Below are 14,667 nucleotides of genomic sequence, written 5' to 3' on the forward strand. Positions count from 1 at the left end.
TTGATCATGGTATATGATCCTTTTAATGTGTTGTTGGATTCTGTTTGCTAGTATTTTGCTGAGGTTTTTTGCATCTATATTCATCAGTGGTATTGGACTGTAATTTTCTTTTTTTGTAGTATCTTTGTCTGGCTTTGGTATCAGGGTGATGGTGGCCTCTTAGAATGAGTTTGGGAGTGTTCCTTCCTCTGCAGTTTTTTGGAAGAGTTTAAAAGGATGGGGCTCTTCTCTTAATGTTTGATAGAATTCACCTGTGAAGCCATCTGGTCCTGGACTTTTGTTTGTTGGAAGATTTTTAATCACAGTTTCAATTTCATTACTTGTGATTGGTCTATTCATCTTTTCTGTATCTTCCTGGTTCAGTCTTGGAAGGTTATACCTTTATAAGAATTTATCCACTTTTTCCGGGTTGTCCATTTTATTGGCATAGAGTTGCTTGTAGTAGTCTCTTAGGATGCTTTGTATTTCTGCGGTGTCCATTGTAATTTCTCCTTTTTCATTTCTAATTTTATTGATTTGAATCCTCTCTCTCTTTTTCTTGATGAGTCTGGCTAAAGGTTTATCAATTTTGTTTATCTTCTCAAAGAACCAGCTTTTAGTTTTATTGATCTTTGCTCTTGTTTTCTTTGTTTCTATTTCATTTATTTCTGCTCTGATCTTTATGATTTCTTTCCTTCTACTAACTTTGGGTTTTGCTTGTTCTTCTTTCTCTAGTTCCTTTAGGTGTAAGTTTAGTTTGTTTATTTGAGATTTTTCTTGTTTCTTGAGGTAGGATTGTATTGTTGTAAACTTCCCTCTTAGAACCGCTTTTGCTGCATCCCATAGGTTTTAGATCATCATGTTTTCATTGTCATTTGTCTCTAGGTATTTTTTGATTTCCTCTGATTTCTTCAGTGATCTCTTGGTTATTTAGTAACATATTGTTTAGCCTCCAGGTGTTTGTGTTTTTTCATGTTTTTTTCCCCTGTAATTGATTTCTAATCTCATAGCGTTGTGGTCAGAAAAGATGCTTGATATGATTTCAGTTTTCTTAAATTTACTGAGGCTTGATTTGTGACCCAAGATGTGGTCTGTCATGGAGAATGTTACGTGTGCACTTGAGAAGAAAGTGTAATCTGCTGGTTTTGGATGGAATGTCCTATAAATATCAATTAAATCTATCTGGTCTGTTGTGTCATTTAAAGCTTGTGTCTCCTTATTAGTTTTCTGTTTGGATGATCTGTCCATTGGTGTAAGTGAGGTGTTAAAGTCCCCCACTATTATTGTATTACTGTTGATTTCCTCTTTTATAGCTATTAGCATTTGCCTTATGTATTGAGGTACTCCTATGTTCAGTGCATATATATTTATAATTGTTATATCTTCTTCTTGGATTGATCCCTTGATGATTATGTAGTGTCCTTCATTGTCTCTTGTAACATTCTTTATTTTAAAGTCTGTTTTATCTGATATGAGTATAGCTACTCCAGCTTTCTTTTGATTTTCCTTTGCATGGAATATCTCTTTCTATCCCCAATTTTTGTCTTTTATGACATTGCCTCTTTTTTTTTTTTTAAGAATCTCAGCCAAGTGTTTTACCGAATATTCTCAATTTGGGTTTATCTGTTTCCTTTATTAGATGGTGGCTAAACTGTTGGCAGGTCTGCAGTAAAGTGACTCCTAAACATTTTTGGCAAGCATGCTACAGAGTGGATGTTGTACCCCTCTGAGTGCACCATAGCAGGGAGAACATGGTATCAGTTTTACTCATTATTCATGATAACTTTATCACTAGATTAAGGTGGTGTCTCTCACATTTCTCCATTGCAGAGATACTCGTTTTCCTTTGTAATAATAATAGGTAATCTCTGGGAAGCTACTTTGAGACTGTCTTATTCCCCAGTAGTCTTTCACCAATGGTTTTAGCATCCATTGATGATTCTTACTCAAATCAATTATTACTATAGCTATTGTAACATGGTGATTTTCTATTTCTTTTAGGCCTTGTATGTTTATTAGTTGTCCTTCTCTCGTGAACTCATGATAATCAGGCTTCTGCCTTACCACTCCTACAAAACTGCTGTTGTCAAGGTCACCAATGACTTCCATTTAGTGCATCCAATGGACAAGTCTCAGTCCTTATTTTCCTTGGTTTATCAACTACGATTGACAAAATTAATAATTCCCTTCTCCTTGATATACTTTCTTCAGTTGACCTCTGAGAAACCATAGAATGACTCCGTATCAGTCTCCTTTACTGGTTCTTCTTCAGACTCTAAACTCTAAACATGCAAAAATGTCAGGATTTAGACTTCATACCTCTACCTCTACTGCAATTCAACATGTGACACTTTGGTTCTTCTAGTTGCTCGGGCCCAAAATTCTGGAGTCATGCTTGACTCCTCTTTCTTTTACCCTCTACATCTAATTCATTAGCAAATTCTGTCCACTCTGTTTTTAAAATATACACCAAATCTAGTCGCTGCTCACCACTTCCATTGCCCTATCCCTAGTCTGAGCAACTATCGTGTCTGACCTTGACTACTACAGTAGTGTCCTAATCAGACTCCCTGCTTCTACCCTTGCTTGCCTATAGAAATTTTTTCTAAAAAGTCAAATAATGTCACAAAATCCACCTAACTCAAAATAAAATCCAAAGTTCTTACATAGATTATAGAGCCCTGCATACTCTCGCCCCTGGCTATTTCTTTGATCTTTTCTTCTGCCAGTCTCCTATTTACTAACTCTATTTGTTATCCCCTTTGCCTGGAAAACTCTTCCCCCAGACAATCCATATGCCTGACTCAACCACTTCATTCAGATCTCAAATGTCATCTTATCAGAGAGTCCCTTTCAGATCATCCTATCTAAAATAAGTCTCCTCTCCCTCACTCTTTGCCCCCTTTCTCTATTTTTCTTCCTAGCCCCTGATGTACTATATGTTTGTTTTGTGTATATCATCTGTCTACCTTCACTGGAATATGTGTTCTGTGGCAGCAGGGACTGCTATATCCCCAACCCTGAGAGCAGTGCTTAGCACCTAATATTTATTAATTGGCTGTTGAAATTCCTCTTATCTGTTAATGATAGAAAGAAAATATTTTTTTCCCACTTCTAGTGAAAGTTTTAGTTTTATAACTGCTCTCCTTTTCCTCTTGAAATGTTGTTTACAGTGTTTCAAAGTATACTTTACCAAAAATATTATTCTTTTGTGTGGGTTGTATAAATTAATGTGTTATTTATAGTTTTGCTGCTTCTTATTCCTAATCCCAATATGTTTCTCCTCAGTGTTTGGATATGATTCCTTAAAAGGCAACTAAAATTCTCATATGTTAACCTAGTGTTTCTTTTACTATAAATGAAAGTACAAAGTCTTTTGCTGAATCATCCACATAATGGATTTTAAAGCCCATCAGTACAAGTGTTTATTTTAATGTCCTATTCTCTAGGAAGTCTACCTGTTTTCTACCAGCTTATGAAGAGAGGAGTTCTTGCTTCTTTTATTAACTTGAAAGTAAAAGCTAATTACATGTTTATAAGATTTGAGTAAACTAGTAGAAATTGGTGGAACTTTTTGACTACCATTTCCAGGTGTTTTTTTTTCTATATGTTTGGTGTCTCTGTGTATCATATATGTGGGATCTAAATAATGGGAGGAGATGTATGTGACTTCAAATCTGACTTTAACAGGCTTGAAAGTAACCAAGATATGTTTCCCTGTTTTAAAGAGTGAGGAAATTTCCTCACCTGTTTTGTGGGTATGGAGATATGTAGGTGTTATTCATAAATGCCCTTATGCTACCATGTCGGTATCACAAACATCAGATGATAGATTTTAGGGCTGTTCATTAGGGAGGATATTTAGATGTTAATATTATATATTTCATTGGGTATCTAGAAATGTTTAGTTTGAAGCATTTTCCTCAAGAATTCTCATAAGCAATTAGCTGTTTCTGTATGTAACTAAACAGAGCATCTATTTTAACTGTGGTGAACACTACTTATGACTCTGTTCTCAGAATATTTCAAAAGTTTACATTAATATGTCATGTCATTTTCTTTTCTAAGTTAATATTCAAGAAGAAATATTATGATAGCTAATGTCTTTGAGCTTCTAAACACAGCTTTCATAACTCACTTTCAAGAAAAACGTTTTGGTGCCTTTTGTTGCTTTTTGTTGCTGACTCATTGACTTGAGCCTAACTAGCATGTGACTGGGTTTTGTATATTAAGTAATTTCTGGAGGTCCCTGAGAAATACTCTTGTCCTGAGGTAGGAGGTTGTGTAGTCTGAAGAATCTGGTCTGTGTCTCTGTTGTCTCACTGCATTCATTGGAAGTGAATTTGAAGGATGAGTAGGCATTTTTAAGCAAAGAGGTAGGGTAAAGCAATGTTTTCTAAAGTGGGTTCCTAAAATAGTCCCTAAGGAGAATTAGATAGTCAAAGCAGTCAGTTGTCAGATAATTTTGGGAAACACTGTATTTCTACCATGAGACTCTTTAGAGTCTTTACTCTGCTAATGGGCATTGTGATTCTCTAAAAAATTAGATAATATATGAATTTGCTAAGGCTACCTGATGGAAGCCACTTTGTTTCCCTCCCAATATCTCTTAATATCCTAAGGGGCTAGTGCTCCAAAAACAGTTTGTAATTTCTGGGACAGTGGTATACATAACAAAGCAAATAATATGTTTAAAACCTCAGAAAAGTGACAGAGCCTGGTGCATTTGGAGAATACCTGGTGGTTCTATCTGACCAAAGAGTGGTGAAAGGGAAGGAGTAAAGAGGCGGCAGGAAGTAAGCTGGGTCAGACAATGACGTCTCAGTGTTTAAAATCTGATCTGTCAGCCAGGGGCCATTGAAGACTTGCAGGAAGGGGAGTAGCATGAACACATTTGCATTTTTTAAAAAATGGGTACGAAAAGGTGAGAATATAGGACAGAGTGTTTAATTAGAAGACAGTTGCAGTAGTAAAAGTGAGAAATAAAAAGACTGTGAACTGAGGATATGGCCTTGGGCGGAGGATGATGAATAGAGGATGGTGAATAGATGGTGGTACCATTAACAGAGAGAATTCCAGAAAAGAAACAGTTTTCATAATGGAAGATAAGTGAGTTTGGGTTTTGGACATGTTTGGTTTGAGGTCCCTGACTGGCATAAACAGACATATTAAAGATACAATTGGAAAACCTGATCTAGATCCCATGTAGCGTTCCAGAGAGCAGTGTTAGCTGAATTACAGATTTGGGTGTCTTTGCTATAGATATGGTATTTCAAACCACTAGAGGAGGGAGAGAAAAAAAAACTTGTTTCTAATAAGGAAGGTCTACCCATCCTGTTACTTCAAATTTACTTCCAGGTTCTTCTGTTCTGGGTTTCTGAAAATTATTTTTAATGATCATGTGAATCTGGGAAGCATTCCTTTACCAAGTAAATGCCAAGAATGCTGTGATTATTTTGGCCATTTGGTTGGTTGGTTGGTTGGTTGGTTTTGTTATGTACATTTGTGCATACTCACACACTGTAGTTTTTAATTTGCTATTGACCATTACTTTTGCACTTAAAAGTCTAAGCAATGAAGATATGGAAGTATTCATATTTATTGAACTTTGGTTGTGACCAAAAGGAGCACTTGCCCTGAATATACAGTAACCACCCAGATAAGTCCTGAACTACTTTTTTTTACTATGTCAAAGCCATTTATGCACATATGATTCAACTCCAGCACTCTCATTGCATGACAGTTCCCTGAAAAGTTGACTTTAGCATGCCTTTCATGCTGATTTTGGGATTAGAATTAAGTATATTACCAAAATACAAAAGAATGATATTTGATAATGATGAAAATTTCTCTGCTGTCGAAATACAGATGAAACACATATCTATACCACACAGAGGAAACAGCATAGTGTATACTAAAATAGAGAAAAGTTCTATTTGTTTTTTCTAAAAAAGACAGTAAACTTTAACAGACAAATATTTAACAGACAAATTGGTAGTCCCATATATATTTGTGTCCTATTCAAAAAAATTTTACTAATACAGATTTGTGATTGCTGGGGTGGTGGATAGGAGCACAGGCCCTGGACTGAGACTGGCGAGATTCAAACCCTGGCTTTAGCATGGAGTAACTATGTGACCAAGACAAGTTACCTTTTTTTTTTTTTTTTCAAATTTATTCATCTGACAATGAAGTAACAGTACCAACGTCATGACAAAAAATTGAAACAATAAATGAAACATGCTTAGCACATAATAATCCTTCAGTTGTGCTAATACCAGCAAATAAGAATATCCATTCAGTGACTTTATTTATATATTAATGATAAGGATAAATATATATATAAAATTATAATTATCTTCCTCAAACATTCTTTAGCTCCTCTCCACCTGATGACTACATCAGCAGTTCTCTTTATATGGAGTGTCTTTCCTCCTGTTTCCCGTGACTGGATTCTTGTCATTCAGATCTCAGTTTTGTTGCTTGCTCAGTAAGGCTTTTCCTGACCACCTAATCTAAAATATTCACCAAGTCAATTTCAACCACATCATTCTATTTTAATTTTCTGCATATCATTTATCACTTGATTTAATTGTTTGATGTCAAACTCCCTTCTCTGACATATAAGAATCTCCCTTGTTCACCATGGTGTCCTAGCTCCTTGATCAGGGCTAGACATATAATGAGTGCTTAAAAACTTTTGCTAAATTAATAAACTACTCTGTAGAGGTTATAATGAAAGAACCAGAGAATGGGAGGAAGATACAAAATTCCAGTTTAGGAAAAAAAAGGTCAGTACCTGTCTTACCCTGCTCTACCCAGGCCCTGAATCAGTGTGTCCGTATATCAGTAAACTCCAGCCTCCCAAATGGTGCAGTTTCAGTGCAGCCTTGTTCTTTTAGATCTGTCATCTCTTATGATTTAGTATAAGTCCTGCCACCCACATGTGCAACACCTATTTGGGTCACGGTCCCCATCCCTACCCATGCCTGTGCCTGGGTTAGTTACCATAATCCTTTTCTTTCAACCATCCCTTGCTGCTGAGATCCCAACAGTCTTTACAGTTAGGCTCATGAGGTTTAGGACCATTAGAAAGAGAAAAGGAATAGTAGGGCTGGAATTCAAGACTGCCTTTCAGGTTTGTAGAGGAGTCCCTCTGTAACTTGCAATGAATACTACTGCCTTGATCTGTTAACTGTTAGGTATAATAACTATTTTCTATTTTGGCTATTGTCATAGTATCCAGCACCATTCCATGTATAGGTAGATGACTTAATAAATACTATTCAGTGATGATAATCCTTACAAGCCGTTTAAGATGTTGTTCAGATGATCTATAGCTGCATAAATGCACCACAAACCTTAGTGCATTTAAATAACAATTATCTATTTTATTCACAAATCTTCAACTTAGGTAAGACTTGGTGGGAAAGCTTGTTTGTTCATACAGCATCAGCTGGGGAGGCTTGGCTTCCTAAAGCATGGTACTGTCCAAGAGCAAGTGTCTCAAAAGATAGGACATGGAAGCTACCAGACATGGGCACAGTCTTTCTTCTATATTACACTGGTCAAGTGGTCATAGAGCTCAATTAAAGGGAACAGACACAGATGCCATCTCTTGATGGGAATACTGTATATTAATATAGTATTAATATTATAAAAGAATATGGAGCCATGTCACCTTAGATATTTTCATTTTTTTAATCAAAATAAAATATATGAAAAAATCAAACAAGAAAACCTATGGGTCATATCATAGTAGAAATTAGAATACTATGTATATAAGAGAAGTGATTTTTAGAAAATCACTAGACTCCAGGAAAGTTAACACTCACCATTGCAGGCTACTATCATTTAACCGAAATACAGTGAAACACATCAAATTAGAACTCAAATTGAGGATTACTTGAATGATCTCAAAAGTTAATGAAACTATTAAAATACCTTACTGTTGTTAACTTAAGCCTCCAAAAAAAAGAGGGAGAAGAAATAAATACCTATTTTCTAGAGTTAACTTTTTTTGTTCTAAAGCATTTCAATTTGGTCTTGTGGGCAAGTTGGAAGATATTGTGAAATGTTTTTTTAACTAAATTCCAGGGCAAAGAAACAATTACTTTGTGTGGTATAAATAGCATTTGAATGAAATGAAAATATATGTGTTCAATTAACTCTGGTGTCTGGTATTCTGAAGTCAAAATGTTTTATTCATCTTAGAGAAAAAAAATAGCAGGAATAACAAGTTTTAAATTTTCCACTATTCTGTGTATCTAAGCTCTTTTATAAACAAAACAGAAGTTTTGATTTGGCAAATAATGTGGCTATACTTTCTTCAACTATTGTTCCTCAACTGTGCATCTTGCCTAAGTACTTGTAGTTATTGTTTTTTTAAAAGATGCCCTGGAATTAGATATGGAAGGGTGAAGGTGCATGCTATATTTGTCAGCATCTGCAGTACTATAACGAGAAAGATCATCCCAATCTATTTTCAGTTTTTCCTCCTGGATAATCCGATTTTGCAACAAATTGATTGCTCAACCTCCCCATATCACTTTTCTATAAAATTTAAAAGGTTGCTACAGTTCCAAGGTGAGGAAATGGTCTTTTTCTGGAAAGGGTGACACTCGAAGTTCAATTCATTAAACAGAGTGACTTATGAGACCTGCAGATAATGCCTTAGTGATATATTCCAAAATATTGAAGTTCAGAACTTAAATTGAGCCTTTTTACTGGTAAGCCTGCTTTTGGAAATTTTATTTAGAGGAAAACTGAAATAAAATGCATTTTATGACTGATTCTGAAGAATTCACTTTTTTTCCCTAAGATATAATTGCTAGGGATATCCCTCATTTCCCTGCTAGAAAGTACCTCATTTCCTTGAACAGGTAAAAGAAAAAAAGGACCAGCCCTGAAATTCTGAAATCACAAAGTCATCTGCTTAAGAAATGGCAGACCATATTGCAAAGAAGACTGAACCTAAAGTTAGAAATCCTTGGTTAGAGTCCCATGTTCACTGCCTACCAGCTGTGTCTTTAAACAAATGCTAAATTTGAGCAACCTCTTCAGTGATGTGTCCTCATTTGTAAAGCAAGGAACAGGTTATCCACGTAGCAACCTGACAATATTGAGGTTAGATGATGTATCAAATGTGCAAGTGCTTAATAAATTGCAAAGCATTATATAAACAATTATCAATCATTTTAGAAGCTTTAAGGAAAGAAGTATGGATTCTTGTAAGTTAGGGCTGTTAAAATGTCATTAAAAATACTGTACAGGGCTTCCCTGGTGGCGCAGTGGTTGGGAGTCCGCCTGCCGATGCAGGGGACGCGGGTTCGTGCTCCGGTCCAGGAAGATCCCATATGCCGCGGAGCGCTGGGCCCCGTGAGACGCGGAGCGCTGGGCCCGTGAGCCGTGGCAGCGGCCGCGGAGCCTGCGCGTCCGGAGCCTGTGCTCCGCAATGGGAGAGGCCACAACAGTGAGAGGCTCGCGTACCGCAAAAAAAAAAAAAATACTGTACAATGTGGTTAGTAAAATACAGCTTCTAAGGTCATATATAATGTTTTTGTACTATTTTAAATTAGGTGTAAGTTCATTAAGGACAGAAATCAAGCGATAGACATCTTTGTGACCCTAACATTGTCTAGAACAGTGCTGTGTAGGTCAAGTTAGTTGGTTGAATGATTGATTGATAAAGATATTTTATGAGGAGGTCAGTATTCCTCAATTTAGAGAGGAATAAATTGGCTTCTTTTGAATTTTGAATTTCTAATTGATAATTATTGACAACTCATAATATCTATAACAAAACTATCAGAGTGAAAATGCCATCACACTGTTACAGTATTACTGATTTCATAGACTGCACTGTAGGATGTGTGAATGGGCTGGGGATGGGGGAGAGAGGGAAAAGGTATCCACTGTTGCAAGAGTATTGTCACTCTGGGGTCAGTATGGCTAAGAGGATTAGTGATGCTAGCCTGCAACTGGCTTTAAAAAATGTAAATTCCAACTATTCTAAATTTTCAGTATTTCCAACAAGTCATTTCCGAAATTTAAAACGAGGTTGCCCTAACCTAAAATGTAAACTTCATGTTGCCGCTTAGTTTCATGCTTCTCAGGAGTTTCTTTAGGAATTTTATTTACGCTGTTCTAGTTTTGGGTATAGCTTTAAAGGGCAGCTTTCTTATTCCCTCATTAAAGTTTTTGGAAGCTTTTCCATCCCCAGTTTTAAAATTGTTTCATAGTTGACTTCCTTTTCTATTTCAATACAGTATATTTTCAAATACAGTTGAATTTGTTTTCATACTTAATATGTGCAAAAGTTAACTTACTGCCTTGAAATGCTAAGTCATAATTACAGAGAAAATTCATTCATTAAACTTTTATTTAGCACTTGTTATATGCCTGTCAGTCTCCTAATATTCTATCCATTTAATTGGGCCCAAGCTTATGTAGTTCCAGGAAAAATCATCTGTATCTATTTCATGCACACAGAAGCAATTTCAGCTAACGGTCCTTTTTGGGTAGTTGGTATAATGAATAATGCCTAGGTAAATCATTTTATAATAAGAAAACTTCTTCAGTAGTTAATAATAACAGGAAATATAATAAATAGTTTGAAAAAGTAACTTTTTTCTCTTTTGTCTTTAAAAAAAAAAAAAACTTATTACAAAAGGAATACATGTCAGTGTAGCCAGGAGTGAGGAATAGGTTTCAAGCGAAGAGAACAAATTTATAAAGCAACTTGACTCACCAGCCATGATAAATTCAAGGAACTATATCCATTGTTCAGAGAGGCTGGAACATAGGGGATATATTATGAAAGTAGCAGAAGGTAAGGTCGGCAAATTAACAGGGCACAGATCATTAAAGGCCTTTGCCAAGAAGTCAGGACTTTTTTCATAAGGCATAAAGGTTTAAATACCTTTAAGCCTTTAAAGGTATTTTAAGCAAGGACAGGTATTTTCCTAGGCAGTTTTGGAAGGGACTTTAGTAATATACTCAAGAAAATCACACTCAGTGATGAGCTATGGCACAGAGACAGAACCTGGTGAGCACAGCATTTCAGGGACTGCCATGGGGAGAGGAGCCTGGGAAGGAGAGTGGGAAGGACAATCCAATAAGGAGACCAAAGGCTTTCTCGTCTAGAACAGCAGAGCTCAAAATGATTCAATGAGCTCAATTTATTCAATTCCATTTTCTTAATTAAATCATTTAATGACATTAGCATCAGTTGAGGTTGAATGCTCCACATAATTTTATGAATAATTCTATCTAATTTTGGGATATACTCTATCCAGAATAAAAATGATGCAGGCTAGCAATATAAAAGAGCATCTTTCGTATGGAATAATGTAAAAATAACAGAGCTGTCTATTCAAAGAGAACTTGTCTCTAAGGAGCTCTAAGCATACATATTAAGTATTAAAGCAAGGCCATGTTTTCTGTACAGCACAGAGAGGCAAGATAACAAGCAATGCCATTTCCCATCTGTCCCTGCCAAATTTTCAGTTCTATCTTATGCTCTACCACTTTCTCATTGACCCTCATTTTCAAGCACAAGTGAGCTAATTGCATTTTCCCCCTAAGTATGCCATATCATATCATGCTTTCCCTGCCATTCTACCTGGCAAGTTTCTGTTCCTCCTTAAAGACTCAGCTGAAATGCCCCACACTTCTCTGCAAAATCCTCTGTGATGTCTCAGTTAGTGCTTTATCTGCAGTGCACATACCTTTGCACATAATGAACACCCATACCGTCTTCTGAGATACCTTCTTAGCTCCTGAAGGACAGGGACTGTCTTATTCACTTTGAGTTGTGTCCTCGGTACCTGGACAAGTACTGGGCATATAGTAGGAGCTTAGTGACGGTTCCAAGCATGAAAACCATAGCTACCCTGAAGGTGGAACTTGGCCTTCACTGTCCATTGCCCTATGAAACATGATAAGTGACCATTCATCAGCTTGTCTTAATGCTGTTAATCAGGCCTCTTAAAAACATTAAAAGTTGTGGTTGTCACCTTCCTTCTCACCTGCCAAAGGTTCTGTCGGTGCCACCTTGTGTATTCAGTTGTCTCACACCTTCTCTACAACCTCTGTACTGCACCCATCACTGTTGAAGAAATTTACTCTTGCTCTCTTGGTTTTATAGCTTTTCAAACAAAAAGATATTTTAAAAATCTCTGAACCAGGCTTCCCTGGTGGCGCAGTGGTTGAGAGTCCGCCTGCCGATGCAGGGGACACAGGTTCATGCCCCGGCCCAGGAAGATCCCACATGCTGCGGAGCGGCTCGGCCCGTGAGCCGTGGCCGCTGAGCCTGCGCGTCTGGAGCCTGTGCTCCGCAACGGGAGAGGCCACAACAGTGAGAGGCCCGCGTACGGCAAAAAAAAAAAAAAAAAAAAAAATCTCTGAACCATTAGTTTTAGCCCTTTTCTTTGTCTCCATATTTAATTATATTTTTTAAAAATTCACAGAATGTGGGTGGTATACTACATCTCAAAGAAATACTTGGAAAACAAAACAGCAAATAAAGTCTAATATGTATCCAAGCACCCAACCACTTTCCTTTTACCAGTATATTATAATATTCAAGGTACTTTGTTGCTTCAGACTAAGAAAGAGTAAATTAAGAGCTGCCTGATCTTAAGCACAATTTACTAGACTGAACAGGTGTCCTGGCTGCACATGTACACATTTTCCATCCATGGCTTTTTTTTTTTTCTGCTTTATTTGATGCTTTGAACTGACCAAAGATGCGGATATCCTAATATGGCTCTTCCTTAGTTTAAAAATTGTCTCCTTTACTTTTCCTTGTACTTTCTTTTTGGGTAATGCAAACAACATTGAAGTTGTCTAATCAGGTTCCTCCTAACTTGAATTAGACAAGGAGAAGACTCCACTGTAGGAGGATTACATTGCAGGACAAATAAGATCATTTATATTAAAACATTTGATTCTTGGGTTTTGTTTTTCCATGATGACACCTAAAGAACCATCGTTTTTAGTCAAGTTAAAAATATAGGGACTTCCCTGGTGGCACAGTGGTTAAGAATCCACCTGCCAATGCAGGGGACACAGGTTCAATCCCTGGTCCAGGAAGATCTCACATGCCGCCGGGCAACTAAGCCCGTGCACCACAACTGCTGAGCCTGCGCTCAAGAGCCCACGAGCCACAACTACTGAGCCTGTGTACAACAACTACTGAAGCCCGCGCCTAGAGCCCGTGCTCTGAAACGAGAAGCCACAACAATGAAAAGCCCGCGCACCGCGAAGAGTAGCCCCCGCTCACCACAACTAGAGAAAGTCCACGCACAACAACAAAGACCCAACGCAGCCAAAAATAAATAAATATGTAAATATTTTTATGCTTGTAAATAGTGTCAGGCACAAGGATGTTGGGTATAAATAGAAAGTAGGATTTGGTTTTTAAATGAATATGGTGTCTCAAAATAACACTTTATTACCTTGTTCGATGTGTTTAAGACCCTACTCACTTATAAAACTAGAATGGTGAGGAGGAATGCTTCATTAGAGGCAGTTTTTCCATAACGCACTGAGGCATCATGCAAGTGTATTTTTAGCCCAACCTGTGAATATTATGGGCACCTTAATAGTCTCTCTATTTAAACACAAACCTGAAAGGTACCTCTTTGCCTTCAACCTTCATTTAAGCACAGATTCTTCATATGCAAAGAGGCAGGCTTAGCAAGAAAAACAGATCTTCATCAACATTTGCTTTTGAAACAGGCCTAAGAAAGTTAGGTCATTCTAAATATGTAATAGAAGTACAGTACAGAACTTACTATTAGATATTCCATTAAATAGGTTTTATTTTCTTATCTCCTTGTTCTTAACAAAAGATAATTTCTTTTGACTTTGTTTTATGAAAATTCTTTGTCTAAGAACTGTTAAGAAATCCACAAACAGAGCAAAGTCTAAAATGCTTGTGCTCATTTCTTGCCCCGTGGTGGCTCCATTTAATAGCAGCATTTGTGACTCTCGCTCTCCCAAGGGCCTCAAAAGTACTTTTCCTTTTTGCCTTCTGATCCTCCCCTTCTTCCTCCCCTTCCTTGTTCTTATTCTTCTTCCTCCAAATCAAAACTGCATTGCCATAATAAAAATAAATAATTAGGTGGATTTATGACTGAATGGATAGAGGGATGGATAGATAGATAGACGTGTGATGACCCAAGCCTAGTAAGTTGCTAATGGTAGAATCTAGGTGGAGGGTATAGAGCTATTCACTGAATCTTAATTCTTTCAACTTTGCCTTGTGTTTGAAAATTGTCATAATAAAACCTCTTAGGAGTGGCTATCCACTGAAGGTGGGATCACAAGGGCTTTCACTAACTCTGTGTAAATATTTTGCCATTATATTATTAGAGAAAAATGAAAATAATTTTTTTTCTTTTTTTTTTTTTTTCTTTTTTTTTTTTTGCCGTACGCAGGCCTCTCACTGCTGTGGCCTCTCCCGCCGCGGAGCATAGGCTCCGGACGCGCAGGCCCAGCGCCAGCGGCCATGGCTCACGGGCCCAGCCGCTCCGCGGCATGTGGGATCCTCCCAGACCGGGGCACGAACCCGCGTCCCCTGCATCGGCAAGGGGACTCCCAACCACTGCGCCACCAGGGAAGCCCGAAAATAATTTTTTTAAAGCTACATGAAACTGTCTTCACAAATGAAGTCACCAAACG

The 14,667-nt window shown here is 37.3% G+C and overlaps 1 protein-coding gene across 1 annotated transcript in view; it reads left to right on the forward strand.

The window, feature by feature from the left end:
• The window catches only part of GSTCD (glutathione S-transferase C-terminal domain containing), a 133,869-nt gene that overhangs the window by 86,478 nt on the left and 32,724 nt on the right, over positions 1-14,667 (forward strand). The gene's annotated exons all lie outside the window — the stretch shown is intronic.

This window comes from Lagenorhynchus albirostris, chromosome 4, assembly GCF_949774975.1.
Source record: "Lagenorhynchus albirostris chromosome 4, mLagAlb1.1, whole genome shotgun sequence".
In the NCBI taxonomy this organism is placed as follows: Eukaryota; Metazoa; Chordata; class Mammalia; order Artiodactyla; family Delphinidae; genus Lagenorhynchus; species Lagenorhynchus albirostris.